This window comes from Eleutherodactylus coqui, chromosome 7 (assembly GCF_035609145.1).
Source record: "Eleutherodactylus coqui strain aEleCoq1 chromosome 7, aEleCoq1.hap1, whole genome shotgun sequence".
Lineage (NCBI taxonomy): Eukaryota > Metazoa > Chordata > Amphibia > Anura > Eleutherodactylidae > Eleutherodactylus > Eleutherodactylus coqui.
The window spans coordinates 103,093,842-103,111,779 of NC_089843.1; positions in this window are offsets into that span (position 1 = coordinate 103,093,842).

A 17,938-nucleotide genomic window follows, 5' to 3' on the forward strand; every position below is an offset into this window, starting at 1 on the left:
CGCGCCATTTATCGTAGGATATTTGTACTATGCCTATAATCTTCCCAGGAGTGTACTTAACAACTTCCCAAAGTTTCATGGCGATCGGATGAATGGTGTAGTAGCACATAAAGGACAAACAGACACGCACGCACGCAGACACGCACGCACGCAGACAGACATACATTCAATTTTATATATATAGATGTTGGGGCATGTTCAAGGGCGTCCGATGTTGATGACATCAGTGATGACATCACAATAGCAGGTGGCTTACTTATTCGATCTACGTGGGGGGGGGCGTAACTTTCGACGACGCTCGCGCGCCATTTATCGTAGGATATTTGTACTATGCCTATAATCTTCCCAGGAGTGTACTTAACAACTTCCCAAAGTTTCATGGCGATCGGATGAATGGTGTAGTAGCGCATAAAGGACAAACAGACACGCACGCAGACACGCACGCACGCAGACAGACATACATTCAATTTTATATATATAGATGTTAGAACTCTGCATTTGTAAATATAATAATATATTAACCATTTTGGGATCTGCAAGTAATATATTTACCTCTCTATTCCCTATTACTAACTAATATTCAACCAGTCCACAAATCAGGGGTGGCCTGTTGTTACGTAAAATTAGTATGCTATTTTCCTTTTCAGTGTTCCGTATGTGGATTTCTTCAGCTGCTCAGTGAGTGCCATTTTATGGTGATGCCGAATTACGTTCTACTGAAATAGACAGTATTTTGGCAATTTTCATCTAACTTTGTCTCTCACATGATATCATCTTCAGATGAGCAGGGTATAGGCAGTCAGTAAAGAGCACATTCTTTTATCGGCACACACAGCAGCATGATTCTTTCAACTCAGGCAGGTAGAATCATAGAATGGTAGAGTTGGAAGAGACCTCTAGGGTCATCTGGTCCAACCCCCTGCTCAGTGCAGGATTCACTAAATCATCCCAGACAGATATTTGTCCAGCCTTTGTTTAAGCACTTCCATTGAAGGAGAACTCACCACCTCCCGTGGTAACCTGTTCCACTCATTGATCACCCTCAGGCCTTAGTCAGACGGGCGTTTTTTCGCACGATTTGCGCATGCGCATGCGTCCCGCGATTTTTCAAAACCATTGCTTTGCAATGGTATCGGACACATGAGCGCTTTTTATGCGCTCGTCCGATAAATTATAGAACAGAAATCGCAGATCGCACCTATCATGAATTCATGAATGGGTGTGAGTGAGAGCTGCCTCTAATTGGCTCAGTGCTGAGCCAATCAGGGGCAGCTCTCACTCACACCCACTCACACCCACTGCAGGCCGGCCGTGCTGAACTCTGCGGGGACAAGGTGAGTATATATATTTTTTTTATTTTTACACATTTCTGGATGAATTGCAGGGAAGAGCTTATATATTTAAGCCCTTCCCGACAATTCATCCCGCGATCGCCCGCAGCGCATTGCTTTCAATGGAGCTGGCTGTATTGCCGGCTCCATTGAATTCAATGCGCTGGACAGCTCCGGCCCGTTTCTATTGAAACGCGGCTAGGAGCAGTTTTTTCAGGCGATTTTTCAGCCCCGGTCACGCGATTTGCGGATGCGCATCCATCATGCGATCCGCAAATCGCGGCAAAAACGCCCGTGTGACCAAGGCCTCACTGTCAGAAAAGTTTTTCTAATATCTAATTTGTGCCTCCTCTCAGCATACATTTGAAATGGCCCAGCATACATTTGGAATGGTCCAGACAGTACATGGACATGTGGAAAAGTACTGAGAATTTGAAGTCAGTAGTTACTGTTGAAGAATTTTGACATAAATAAGTTTTTTTAGTTTTGAAATGATAGTGTTAGAGAACATGTTTATGTAACTTTGCCAACTTGCATCTTATTATTCCTTTTAAGGATTAATATTCCTTGTTGGGTATATGTAGTCTTAAGAAAATCTAAATTGTATATTAAGAAGCTTTTTAGCTACAGGTTGTAGTCTTGCATAGCTTCATTGGTTCGTCTACCTAGATGAGATTACCTGAAGAAACACCCTTGATAAGAGATGAAGATGACATAGCATCTGCTCTTATGTCGGAAAACAAAATGACAAAGCAGAACAAATGTTCTACAACATTCTACAAACTTCCAAGCTTGTTTACTGGCTAGGAAGATATGCACACCCTTTGATCAGAAACTATAAAACTTGCTGTATGAGGAAATAAAACTACAGATCACCTGGTTACAACACCAGCCTGGGTGTGACGTGTTGATTTCCAAAGCATCTGCTATCAATCTATAACAAATTTGACACAGGCAAGATATATCTGATTCACAGGCTTATTGTAACATCAACAGGTACTATTTACATAAGTTGTACCATATGAGAAAGAAAGGTCATTTTTTGTCAAATGCAGCATCATAAACTGTCTGTTAAAGCAGCTCATCAGTGATGCTGAGCTGCAGTACCAAACAGTGTCCATAGATAAGAGTAGTGCAGTTAAATGGCATACTTTAAAAAATAGATTTTGTAGAATAGATCAAAATGGGACCATTACCATGGTGCATGTTTTTGGGAACAAGGACAGATATGTTTTGTGTTTGTTTCTTATATGCATTGTTTATATGACCCATGGGCCAATTTTGTATCGTTTGCTAACAGTGCAGTCCCTACAGATTCATTCTGCCCAATAGCAAAAGGAATAGGATGGGAACTTGGCGAGACCTCTATCTAAGGGCTCCATAGCAAAGCTATTTTTTTAATAGCAGACCCTTATATCAAATCTCACACGACTGCTTTGAAAGGATATATAATACGATTATTTAAAGAAGATCTGTCATGTCCTTATGTTGGCAGGGATGGTTGCACAGCCCCATTAATTCTATGGCAGCCTTTATTTTGTTCATATGCCCCCCCATCCTTATGGTCAGCTACTGGTACTTGGAATGTGTCGAATGAGCAGCCCCAACACTCATTGTTAATGGGTGACATCACATTTGAGTGACAGTGAGCAATGGAGACTGCCCACGTGACACATTCCAAGTCCCATTAGCTGAATTTAAGAAAACCCTGTACAGGGAATGAGGGGAGTATGAAAAAAGAAAGGCTGCAATAGAATCAGAAGTGCCATGGCTGCAGCTATGCAGCTAGCCCCATTGACACAAGGACATGTCAGGTCTTCTTTAAATGTAATCTTAAAATATTTTAATATCAACTAGAACTTCTAGTTTGTTTGTAAAACTATATTTAATATTTTTTTCCAATGTTCCGATTTCTTTTCTTTTCTGGTACTTGCAATCAATTCTATTAGAGACCGGTTAGAGAAACCTACTGGTTTAATTTCATATATCATCATAGAACATCTTGCAAGGAGAATGAGGTTTTACAGGTGGTTATAATTCTTATCATTTCATTTTCTCTGTTATATAGTGAAGTACATCATGTCTGTTATTGTTAGCGTAGTGATTCAGAGTTTAGTGATGAAAAAGTAACATGGAAATTCGATGCAACATCTCTTATGTTAGACTTTAAAGATAGCTGCCAAAGGGAAATTTTAAAATCGTCACTTTAGTAATATGGTTAACAAAACATACAAATGGAAGTGTTACTTTAATGAGGGTGGAGGAGTGAAGTTTATGAATACTATTCATTGAGTTATTTGAGCAGCTTCCTCTTCCTTAATGTTGATGCCCTGATTCCTTATCCTAATGTTTCTGTAAGCAGTATTAGCTGCTCTTACGCATTACATAAATGTTAGCAGATCCAACGGATATCTAATGTGTAGCGACCTCCTGATTGTTCCTGGATCAGCCCCACCTTTAAACCCTATTATCTGATCATTCTCTGTGGACATACTGTGGATAGGGGAAAACTAGTAATCTTGCTATAACCCCTTTAAGTAAAAATGTACATTTGTGTGTAAAAATATTTTGTGTTGCAGTGTGGTCTTTGTATGGCATCTAAAAGCTTCTAAAAGGTACTTTTGCATATGAGAAATACTGTAGATTTTCCACAACCTAAATTTCTTCTTCAAAATCCGCAGCATATCCGCATCAAAAATGGTATCAAAATCTGCATTGTTGGTGCAGCTTTTGACTCGGATCCAGCTGCATACCTGCACCTGATTCCAGGCTGCAACACTGTTCCTCTCACCTCTGAATACTGCTTTCTGCCAGCTCCAAGAGTGCCACGCACACCATCACCTGGCAACAACTACTGAGCACCGCCACTGTTTAGGTGGTGCCACTTTCGTTCACTTGACTGGCAGCACTCAGTACCGTTTTGTAGGTGAAATTATGCATTGAACTTTTACGACTGGTAGCACACAGTATTTGGAGGTGAGAGATGCACTTATGTGTGGGCTGCAATGAGTGCTGTGGATTTTGACACGGTTTATGATGCAGAAATGTTGCAGTTTCTGATGTGGAAAATTCTACTGTAAAAATTTGCAGCATTTCTACCACGTGTGACAATACTCTCAGGAGATATTTAACTCATTGTTACTTGGGTCTGTTGCACTTTCACCTGATAGAAGACCCAAGTAAGTGGAGCTTCCTTCACACATGCTATGATTTTTTTTCAGTTGTTGCTATAAATGTAAAAAGAGCCGTGTATTTTTTCCATAAGTGCTTTTGTATGGCATTTTTTATACAGACTATATTAACGTGTTTTTTTTTTTTATTTCAGTGCTGTTTTGTACTGCAATAAAGAATCCAATAAGAAAATACAGGAAAAAAAGTCATAAGTAGAGTATACTGCATTTTGAAAAAATACAACTGAAACAAAAAATGCAACAGAAATGAAATGAAGGCACAAAAGCACTGCTTATACAGATGGGACTAATTTTACCTTGAATATGACAGCATAGTGCAGAACATTACCTTATCTTAACCCATTGAAAAGCTATTGTTTTTTTTTCTCCTAACGCAACTAAACTCATTGTAAAGTAATTCAAAGTGTGACTAAACCACGTTGATGGCACAGCACAACATAATGTCATGTAGCTTTAAGAGTTAACTTAAAGAGTAACCCATCTGTGGCCCATTTTATAACATCCTAATAACCAACATTTAAGGCTAATTTCATACAGTCATTACTGGTTGCTGTTGTTCAGCTATGCTTTTGGAGCTGAACAATAGAAAAAATGGAAGTTCTGGATTCGGAATATGCTATACCTGGATGCTGCTGAACAGACCTCATTGACCATAATGGTGTCTGTTCAGTTTCTAGCATGTGCGAACAAATATTCCTTTCTCGGCCCTAAACCACAGCACCAAGTTACGGATCTCAGTGCCAAAGAGCTGGCTGCCTACTTCAAAAAGAAAAGTGATGACATCCGGTAGGAAATAACTTCCCAATCTCAGACTAGCCCTGACCCTAGTCTTATCAGTTATAGCCCCTGCTCACTGTCTGTACTCAGACTAATGACAGAGGAAGAAGTCTCAAGATTGCTTTCCTCTGCTCGGCCCACCACCTGCGCTGGCGACCCTCTTCCCTCACACCTCCTCCGGTCCCTGTCCCCAGTGGTTATCTCCCATCTCACCACTATATTCAACCTCACTCTGACCTCTAGCATTTTTCTTTCCTCTTTCAAACATGCCATCCTATCCCCACTGCTAAACAAACTGACTCTGGAATCGACTGATGCTGCCAACTATTGACCCATCTCCAACCTCCCCTTCATCTCCAAACTACTTGAATGCCTGGTTTACTCCCGCCTTATAAGCTATCTATCAGTAAACTCTCTTCTCAACCCCCTACAGTCTGGCTTCTGCCTAACACTCGACAGAAACCGCCCTTACAAAGGTGTCAAGCAATCTCCTGACAGCCAAATCGAGGGGTGATGACTCTGTATTGATCCTCCACGATCTCTCTGCAGCATTTGACACTGTTGACCACAAACTCCTCAGTATGCTTTGCTCCATGGGCCTAAAGGACACTGCTCTCTCCTGGGTCTCCTCCTACCTATCTGACCACTCATTCAGTGTCTCCTTTGCTGGCTCTACCTCTCCTTTTCTTCCGCTTGCTGTTGAAGTCCCCCAGGACTTGGTCCTTGGCCCCTTCCTTTTATCCATCTACACAGCCCCTATTGGACAAACTATCAAGAAATTTTGCCTCCAATACCACCTCTACACTGACGACACCCACTTATACACCTCTTCCCATCACATCTCTGCACCTTTCCTCCAAAACATAACCAACTGTCTGTCCACTGTCTCCAACACTATGCCCTCTCGCTACCTAAATCTGAACCTCTCCAAAACTGACCTACTGGTGTTTCCTCCCTTTACCAACTGACCTCATCCTGACATTTCCATCTCAGTGTGTGACACCACCATAACTCCCAGACTGTACGCCAGCTGCCTGGGGGTCATATTCAGCTCTGATCTCTCCTTTACCCCCCATATCCAATCTGTGGCTAAAACATGTCAGCTGCACCTCAAGAACATCACAAGAATCTGCCCTTTTCTCACCGTGGACATGCTAAAAATGCTCACTGTTGCCGTCATCCACTCTTGCAACTCACTGCTGATTGGCCTCCTCTGCTCCAGACTCTTCCCCCTCCAATCTATCCTGAATGCGTCAGCCAGGCTCATCTTTCTGTCCAGCCTCTACTTATAAGCCTCTGCCCTGTGCCAGTCACTGCACTGGCTGCCCATCAAATACAGAATTCAATTTAAACTCACTACCTTCATTCATAAAGCTCTACATAGAACTGCACCACCCTACATTGCCTCCGTCATTTCAATCCACCACTCAGCCCCGGCCCATTCTTGCCTCCAAGACTTCTCCAGAGCAGCACCAGTCCTCTCAAATGCGCTACCCAAAACTATCCACGCAATCCCTGATTAACAAAACTTCAGGTGTGCTCTAAAAACGCACCTCTTTAGGGAGGCATGCCATATCCCCTAAACTAAACCCCTCTGTACTGCACCTGATAACGTGCTCCCTGTCCTAGTGACTGCAACCCTGCAACCTGCTAGCCACCATCAAAAGCCCCCAGCAGTCACACCGATTCAGCAACTACATGGCTTAATGTCGGACCATTATTTTTGTACAGTATCCCACACTCTCCACCTCCCCATACCGTGCACATCTTTAGCCCCTTTACCTTCTGTATCACCCCATTATTTGCAGTATGTAAGCTCGTTAGAGCAGGACCCCAACTTCTACTATTTCCATCAACTGATTACTATGTAACTGTGGGTTTTTTTTGTACTTTTGTCTTTCTGTATCCCCCTGTTTTTGTAAGCGCTGCAGAATATGTTTGGTGCTATATAAATAAAGATTATTATTATTCCTAGACTAAAAAGTGCAACATGCTGCATTATTTTATTTGGAATTTCTGCACCAGATGATCTACATCGAGCCTCTGATGTAGATGTGAACCAAATGTAACATCAGGCAGTTGATTTTTTTTTTTTTTGCAAAAAAAGTCTTGCCAAAACATTCAGTTAGTTGAAGGGGCTGGGAGGAGCACCGTCATAGTTGAACTGCCCCGTACTATAGGCAGTCTCAGGCCTCAGTCAGACGGGCGTTTTTTCGCGCGATTTGCGCATGCGATCTGCGATTTTATAGAACCATTGCTTTGCAATGGTATCGGACACATGAGCGCTTTTTATGCACTTGTCCGATAAATTATAGAACAGAAATCGCAGATCGCACCTATCTGCGATCTGCGATTCCTGTTCTCTTCTCTATATGCGCTCAATGGGGTCGGCGGCAGCAGCGCCGACCCCATTGAGAACATATAGTAAACAAATCATTCTCCTCTGCCACAGCTGTAACAGCTGTGGCACAGAAGAATGATGTTTGCCTATTGAATTCAATAGAGCCGGCAATACAGCCAGCTCCATTGAAAGCAATGGGCTGCCGGCAATCGCACGACGAATTTTCGGGAAGGGCTTAAAAATATAAGCCCTTCCTGGAAATTCATCCAGAAATGTGTAAAAACCAAACAAAAATATATACTCACCTGGTCCCGGCAGACGGAGTTCAGCCGCGGCCGGCCGGCAGTTCTCCTGAACTGCTCTGAGTAGTATTCAGCAGCCGGGGATTTAAAATCCCCGCCTGCTGAATGAGCTGCCTCTGATTGGTCACAGCCTCACCAATCAGAGGCAGTTCTCACTTACCCATTCATGAATTCATGAATGGGTGAGCGAGTGCTGCCTCTGATTGGCTAAGCGCAGGGACCAATCAGGGGCAGCTCTCAGCTGAATGACAGGCGTCACAATGACCTGCATAGAAGACTGTCTTCAATATATTGTTGTTATTGTTGTCATTCCTGCTATAAGACTTAATCAGTCCATTAACAAGAGATAGGTGTCATTGGTCCTAACATTTTACTGCTGTAGTGTGCGAGAAACCTGCTAGCAGAGAGTTACAATGCAGTTTAAAATACCTTTTACTATCCCTCAGAAGGTGATGCTCTGCCTTTGTATAATGTGGCACCACTCACTATTGAAAACTAACTACAATGAAGTCACTTTGAGACAACTAAAAATATAATTGTAAAATAGTCTCCTAGAGGGTGTCCATTTTTTTAAACACATTCTAGGGCTGATTTTTCAGGAAAGGGCTTACATTTAACGCCCTTCCACGAAAATTCCTGCAGGACTTGCTGGCAGCCCATTGCTTTCAATGGGACTGCAGAAGTGCAGGTCCCATTAAAAGCAATGGGAGAACATTGCGATCCTCTGCCACAGCTGTCACAGCTATAACAGCTGTGGCAGGGGATTCTTTACTCCCCGCAGGGATGAAGAAATCCTCTGCCACAGCTATCACAGCCATGGCAGTGGATTCTTTATTACCTGCAGGGAGTCCCCTTGTCACAGTGTTCAGTGACAAGGGGACTCCCCCTGGGGAATATAAGAGGTGAGTGTTATTGCAACTCGTTGCTGATTGGCCTCCCCTGCACCAGACTCTACCCTCTCCAGTCCATCCTGAATGCGGCAGCCAGGCTCATCTTCCTGTCCAGCCGCTACTCGGACGCCTCTGTCCTGTGCCGGTCACTGCACTGGCTGCCCGTTAAATACAGAATTCAATTCAAACTCGCTACCTTCATCCACAAAGCCCTCCACAGTACAGCGCCACCCTATATCGCCTCCCTCATCTCAATCCATCAACCAGCCCGGGCTCTCCGCTCTGCTAATGAAACCAGACTGAGCGCCCCTTTAATTCGAACTTCTCATTCCCGCCTCCAAGACTTCTCCAGAGCAGCACCGGTCCTCTGGAACGCACTACCAAAGGCTACCCGAGCAATCCAGGACTCGCAGAACTTCAGGCGTGCTCTAAAAACGCACCTCTTCAGGGAGGCATACCGCATTCCCTAAACAAACCTCTCTGTACTCCGCCTGATAACATGCTCCCTGACCTACTGACTGCAATCCCTGCTAGCCATCATAAACCGCTCCTGCAGTCACACCGTTTCTGCCGTCACACGGCTAAATGTCTGACCATTGTCTATGTGTATAGCATCGCTCACTCTCCACCTCGCCATACTGTGCACATCTCCAGCCCCTTTACCCTCTGTATCACCCCATTACTTGTAGTATGTAAGCTCGTTGGAGCAGGACCCTCACCCCTATTGTTTCCATCAACTGATTACTATATGTAACCGTGGTTCTGTAATGTTTGTATTTTGTCTTTCTGTATTCCCCCCTGTCTATGTAAGTGCTGCGGAATATGTTGGCGCTATACAAATAAAGATTATTATTATTATTATTTTTATGTTTTTTTTTTTACACAAACCATGGGTGACTTTCAGGGGAGGGCTTATATTTCAAGCCCTTTCCTGAAAATCACTGCAGGGGTTACCGGCATCCTATTACATTCAATAGGGCCACTGACAGCAGCTGTAGCCCCATTGAAAGCAATTCTGCACAGACCTGCATTCATGGCCGTTTTGTGCGCACCTATGTACGGCACATACACACGCTCGTGTGAACGCACCCTTATAGCTAGATTTAGTATAATGCATAATAACAGTTTGGAAAAAAGGAATTTATTAGAAATGCATCTCAGATAGTACATAATATTAATAGTAAAAATATATATATATTTTAAAGTGTAAAGGGTTTATGGTAATTTTGACCTATGAATCTATTTCCTCCAAAGTATACCTAGTACATCATCTAAATTCTATGAAACCAAAGGTACTAAGCATCTTTCATGTGGTGCATATTAACTTGCACCTTGCAACTCCATGGTGAGTCGATTTAAAATGTTCCATTACAGCTAAGTGTTCTAATATTGTTACATGTACTAATTGTTCCCCCACATGCAACAAAATGACTGTACAAATTGTCCACTGCCTGAAAAAAAATCTTATTTTCCATAAAAGTTAAATTTAAGTAATACATTTGCACTTACTAATTGAACAGTTAAATTTATTGCTCGGGCATATAGAGTTTTTTTATGACAGTTTACAAGGGGCAGAAGAATAACGTTTGGAGAAGAGTAATTCTGCACTATGCTTTTTCCACTTTACACATTCTGCAAATTTTTTTCTTGACTATTCTGAATGACATTCAGGTCTTTATTTTATTATCTATTGAGGTCAACATTGCATCAAATTGTACAAAAAATGATAAAGTAATATCGAATACAATGACTAGAGATGAGCGAGCACCAAAATGCTCGGGTGCTCGTTACTCAGGACGAAATTATCGCGATGCTCGAGGGTTTGTTTCGAGTAACGAACCCCATTGAAGTCAATGGGCGACCCGAGCATTTTTGTATATCGCCGATGCTCACTAAGGTTTCCATTTGTGAAAATCTGGGCAATTCAAGAAAGTGATGGGAACGACACAGCAACGGATAGGGCAGGCGAGGGGCTACATGGTGGGCTGCATCTCAAGTTCACAGGTCCCACTATTAAGCCACAATACCGGCAAGAGTGCCCCCCCACCCCCACCCTCGCACTGTCAGCATAAAGATCGTTCTCCTCTGCCACAGCAGTAACAGCTGTGGCAGAGAAGAATGATGTTAGCCCATTGAATTCAATGGAGCCGGCAATACAGCAGGTTCCACTGAAAGCAATGGGCTGCCGGCGTGCGCGGGATGAATTGTCGGGAAGGGCTTAAATATAGAAGCCCTTCCCTGCAATTCATCCAGAAATGTGTAAAAATAAAAAAAATATACCGTATATACCGGCGTATAAGACGACCCCCCAACTGTCACCTTATACGCCGGGAATACAGCGGAGCGAAAAATAAAAATCATTACTCACTTCCCCTTGAAATCCCCACCTCCAGAAAACACACGTGCCTTCAGCCAATCACAGCCAATGACAATGATGTCATTGAATGGCTGTGATTGGCTGACGGCGTGTGTTAGCTAATCACAGTAGCTTTCTGGAGGTAGGGATTTCAAGCCCTGCGTCCAGAAAGCAATGCTCTGCCAGGGACCAGGAGGGAGCGACAGCCTGCAGCAGCGCTGCAGAACGCCGGGGAAGGTGAGTAATGATTTTTTTTTTTTTGCCACTTTCTTTTTTTGTATTACCGGCGTATAAGACGACCCCCGACTTCAGAGCAGATTTTTCGGGGTTCAAAAGTCGTCTTATACGCCAGTATATACGGTATATACTTACCTTGTCCCGGCAGACGGAGTTCAGCGCGGCCAGCCTACAGTGGGTGTGAAGGGGGTGTGAGTCAGACCTGCCCCCTGATTGGCTCAGCGCTGAGTCTGACTCACACCCCCTTCACACCCACTGCCGGCCGCCACGGCTGAACTCCGTCTGCCGGGACAAGGTAAGTATATATATATATTTTTTTTTTATTTTAACACATTTCTGGATGAATTGCAGGGAAGGGCTTATATATTTAAGCCCTTCCCGACAATTCATCCCGCGCACGCCAGCAGCCCATTGCTTTCAGTGGAACCTGCTGTATTGCCGGCTCCATTGAATTCAATGGGCAAACATCGTTCTTCTCTGCCACAGCTGTAACAGCTGTGGCAGAGAAGACTGATTTGTCTTCTATATGTTCTCAATGGGGTCGGCGCTGCTGCCGCCGGCCCCTTTGAGCGCATATAGAGAAGAGAACAGGAATCGCAGATCGCAGATAGGTGCGATCTGTGATTTCTATGGCCTAAGAAGGACCGTTGGGGTTCTTGAAGCCTAAAATCACTCCTAACGCTCTTCCTATAGCAGCTCCGGCATCAACAGCACTTTCCCTGAACTATGTCAGAATGCATCTGTGGCGAGCCGCGGGCGGGCAGATTTTAATACTCGGGTGACACCTGATCTCGCCAGCCACTCACTGCAGGGGGGTGGTATAGGGCTTGAACGTCGCAGGGGGAAGTTGTAATGCCTTCCCTGTCTTTCTATTGGCCATAAAAGGGCGCTAACGTCTCAGAGATGAAAGTGAAAGTAACTCGAACATCGCGTGGTACTCGTCTCAAGTAACGAGCATCTCGAACACGCTAATACTCGAACGAGTATCAAGCTCGGACGAGTACGCTCGCTCATCTCTAACAATGACCCATATGTATGAACACTTAGCTTATTCTATCAGTTTTATTTTCTTTTCTAGCACATTTTTTGCAGCAAATTTATCAAATGTAGCACGTTACATTTACCACATTCTATATTGCTGCAGGTGTGGAGCTATTAGTTTAATTTTGCAATTTACAATTTATGCCAGCTTGTTAGTGTGTTGTTGCAACATTTTTTACTTTTTAAAATGTTGCATTTCATAACTATGGCTAAGTAACCCCACCCATGACCACGTCTACATGGGCAACCTAACTCAACTCAAACAGGCACAGTACATGCCATCGTTTCCACTAAAAATGGCTAAAAATCTTAAACTTGTCTGTATCGTGATTAAATGAAGAGTTTGAAGTGCAATTCTCTATTTATCACTAGTTTCTTACAGCTATATGATTTTTTTGTAATATGTACTAAGACATAAAGGCTTCTTGGAGGTCTGGTTCTTTCTAAAACACTGAGTACAGGGATGACAAAGTTGTTTCTAGCTACAGCAAATAAAAAAATGTGAAATATTCTTTTTCTGACTCAATCTGCAGTTAGGAGTCAGCGGAAGTTGAAAACTCTACATTTTGAATCCAAATTTAACTCAGCAATCACATTAGCATATTTTTATTCTTACTTACTGAGAATAAAATAATTTCCTCAATAGTTTACCATCAGTTGGGAGAAGCTCAAACAAAAATAACTTATATTCTGGTGGCTCAGGATGTCTCTTGTAAAAACATGTAAAACATTAGCAAATACTGCATATTACATATGCAATAATGCTCTCCCCAGCACCGTAAAATGTTAGAATCTTAGAATTTACAGAATTTTGTGACCACTTCAAAGCATACAGAACTTTACAGATGTCTTTTCAGAGTAAACTGTCACATGTATGTTCATGGTGAGTAAGACTTGCTGTACTCCATCCTGCCAATTCAAGCAACAAAGATAATATTGCTTGTATTACTTGACAACAGACAGTGGACAGTTAGCAAGAAAGGAGATCCTTAATGACCAGCACTTTAAAGTAATTTTTTTTTCTGCACAAAAAATGGCATTTTAGGAGAATATTGGCAATCATATAATCACATATTGGGTAATAGGGCCTCTATGAAATCACTTGTCTCAAACTTTTCAAACAGAGTTGATCTGGGGAAGACCTTTTCTGCAGGCAGAATTAAGCAGCGCTTTTATAGTTCAAATTATCTAAAATTCTATCATAGCATGATAATATCAAAGATGCTGTATGTTCTATCATTGGCGTAAAAAATTGCAGTTAACCGTACATTTCCATGGATGTGGTATTAGATGCTGGCTTCTCAGATTAATTGTCGATTATGTAATAGTGTACATGAACTGGCTAATTCCACCAGAACACAAGCTGCTCTTTGTTAGTTATGAAAATAGTTTGAAGAAGGGAAACCCTCTGTTTGATGTTGATGTGACCTAAAAGGCATGTTGTATTCAGGAGACAACTCCTTAAACAAAGAGTTTACCTAAAATATATTAATTGTAATATAAATTATTGGATGACAGCACACAATCTTTTACAGTTAACGGTAGTACACCAACAGTGTTCTGGATGCATGCATTATCTGCTTGGTGAAAATGCTGCAAATTACCACTAATTGATTGAAATGAAAAATTTGCTAAACATTTTAGACACGTTTCATTTTCTTATGCCATCTTATAACTGACATACAGTACATGTGGACCAATATTTTGCAACAAAATATGACTTTCATCATTAAGAAAATTTGGCATATTTTGTTACTTATCTTTGCCAGTCTAGTAACAAGATAAGCATAAAAAGTGCCAAAAAAGTCTGAGCCAGAATTTAATAGGATAACATGGAAAGGTAGACTACACCGCAATACATAGTGATTACAGGGTAGTGTACAAACAATTGCATGATTTATTCCCATTAAGAGACTAAAAAAAGTTAAAAAAAAGTGTATTACCATTTTAAAAATCTTTATCTATATCGTAAGTATATTAAAAACTGTAAAAGCTTTTTCAAAGTTCTTACATAGAAAAAAGAAAAATAAAAAAAGGCTGAACTATTAAGATGTGGTGCTTTTAACCTCACACAGTGAACGCTGTACAAAATGTGCATGCCAAAATTGTGGGACACTTATAGAAATTACAGCTCAACCCACAAAAAACACCCTTCACAATGCTTCATCAATGGAAAAACCAAAAAGTTATGTGACTCCAAATATGGCAAGACATATTTTTTTAAAAAAAGTTTTTTTTTAAAGTAGAAAAACGTAACAAAAAACATATAAATTTGACATCATTGTAATGGTACTGATCCATGGAATAAAAATAACATGTATTTATGGCTTTTGGAAGGCAGAGAAGAGAAAAAAACAACCAAATAACCAAAAATGACTTTTGTGGAAACGAGTTAAATTCTCTAACAGCAACATGTGTTGAGGCATGGTATTGCAAGCAAAATGTTTCCATTCTATCAATATGAGAAGCATTATTATTAAAATGTAATGATGAATGAACTATTCAAAGTGTCAGGATTGAAAAGGCTAATTTTGAAGCATAAAACATATGTCTATACTAAGTCAAATACTTGAATTGGTCTTCCAGCATAATAACAGCTTGCCAATCACAAACCAATCCCCTGGGAATGATATTCTAATTAATGATAATACATGTACCATGATACATGAGTCATATATTACTTATTTATTTATAGATTTCATTTCTTTCAACTGAAATTCCATTAAGATATTTAGTGTAATAGAATTAAACATAATCTTTCCATTCTCCACTCGCATTGAAGCACTGCAATATTTTAGCTGTCCTAAGATAATTGCAACATTAGGGGTCATTTAAACGCATGATCTGCAACACAGTGATTATCCACTAATAATCCCAGTCCAGTGCTATGCCATGCTTAAGAAAAAGAAGAAAAAAGTAATTTGTCTTTTTTGGCTTCCCACAACCTCCCTATATAAGAAGTGTGCTCATGAAGCGCAGTATATTTAAATTAAAGGAAGTTTTCAGTAATGTAGAAAATCGACTTCACAGCAAGTAAGGACAAGCCAGAGCAGAACAACTGAAATCACAGAACTGAAGAATTACATTTACATCCTTTATTCCAGTGTATTATAAGATAAAACTACATTCCAGTAGGCATGTAATATTATATGAATCACTGTATAAAGTATTGATTCTACCTCAATAACACTGGTCTTTATAGAAGGCAATTATTTATATAATCGGATTTACTTACATACAGAGTTTAATACAGTAATAACCTTCGCAGGCAACACATGCAAATCTTAAAAAGGGAACAATTTAAATAGATCTTTAAGTTTATAACACTGTAAAATAACAAAAGAAATAGTCTCATATTTCTTTTAGGCAAGGGCTCCATGGAAACAGAGTTATCCTCAAGTCGCAGTACAACTACAGTATTATTGCATTTCGATGGTTACTGATGCAGGTAAGGGTTTTCGCCAACTTGTGTTAACTGCAAAAAACTCCACCAGTGCTTATATTCTCCCAATTGCATTGGAACATTTTCCACTGTAAATAGGTTGTGCATGACTTTCCGAAATAGATGGGTTGTTTGCCAGTTTTTCATTGTAGGTATATTGTGTTGGACTCATGGTAATCCAATAGTGGGACATTGTACTGCGACTCTTGTGTAGCCAAATGTTTCCATTGAGCCATAACCTAGCGCCTTACTTGGACATCATAACGCTCTCTCTATATATATAAGCAAGTCCATTAATAATTTGATAGAAAAACTAAGAAATTGAGAAATTTAATAGTAATAAATTCTTATGCCCTGTGCTTATAACTTTTCACTAATAGTATTATACTGACAATCAGAATTTATGTTACGGTGCGGTTTTGAGTATGAGAAACTGCAGCAAATGGAAAAGCAATAGCTAGCGCTGAGGCCACACTTTGTGCCATTGTACAGGCATTTTGGAGTTAAACGGGACACTAAAAAGGCAGGATGAAGTTTAAGATATTCTTTTAATTGCAAAATGGATGCATGACAACCACTATACAGCATGTGAGCCTATTACTATTAGACCTATTAGGAAACAATCAACAAGAGACTGTCAGTACTAACAAATAAAAGGCTCATATTGACCACCAACTTTCCAGACCAATTGAGTTATTAGAAAATTAGTTTTTCAGAATTTTAATCCAAAATTGTGTTTTTGTAAGGGTGACTACCCACTAGAGTTTTTTTTCTGCTGCGAATTTGCTGCTATTTTTTCTTCCAATTGTCAATGGGACTTCCTAATGTTAAAACTGCAATGCGACGCAACGCAACTTTGCGTTTTTAACATTAGAAAGTCCCATTGACAATTGGAAGAAAAAATAGCAGCAAATTCGCAGCTGAAAAAAAACGCTAGTGGGTAGTCACCATTATGGGATTTTATAATGCTCATCATAGTATATATCATCATAAATGAGAAGATGGACATAAAAAAAATCAACACTTTTGTGTAGAATGGCCAATAATATGGTTGTTTTCCTGGTGACGGTACAAGTGATAAGTGAGGAGATTTCCTATATCCTTCTAGATATTTCTAAAAGTAGCCCGACTCTTAGAAAAGTATTTACTGTATTTAAAATAGAATTTTAGTTGGAATCAGAAAGGTAGCCCAAGAGAGTTATTAATCACAAGGATGACAATGTTTTCCCTTTCGCTGAGCTTGCATTATCTTTGTACATCACAGAGCTTTGTCATCACCATTTGTTTGAGAACAATAGAAGTAGAATAAATGTGCAAAAGTTTAACATGAATATGACTGTAAAGCAAAGCAACTATTTATGCCGTGTTCCTTTGAAACGAAGACACTGAGCCAAGAAAGTTGATCTCAAATTCAGCCGCAGAATAAGGTATTTAAGATTTTTTTTTAATTAATTGCAAGAGATCCTTACCTGCTCTTCATGTTTTATTACACAGTTAAGATGCAGGTTTCTTTTTCGTTGAATTCAAGATATCTGGAAAAAACATATAATAATACATCACTTACAAAGCTGTGGTGCAAGAAATTGTCTTACTAAAGGATCTTAAAACTTATTTTGCCACTGTTCATTAAAAGTTAAAAATGTAAAGGTAGCCTGGAAACTTGAAAATATCTTTATACACTGGGGATGTAAACATGTAGCAGAACTATATATATATATATATATATATATATATATATATATATATATATATATATATATATATATTTTTTTTTTTTTTTTTACATATATATATACATATATATATATATATATATATATATATATATATATATAGATAGATAGATAGATAGATATAATTTTTTTAAGTCTCTTAGGCTACTGTATATGTAGACTTTGTATTAGTACAGTTTTTTTGAAAAGTACTAAAATGAACATATTGCAATATCACAATGAGGCATATCAAATGACACACTTAACTTTGCTATATGTTATAAGTAGAGCAGGTGCCCTAAGAAAGCTGATAAAACT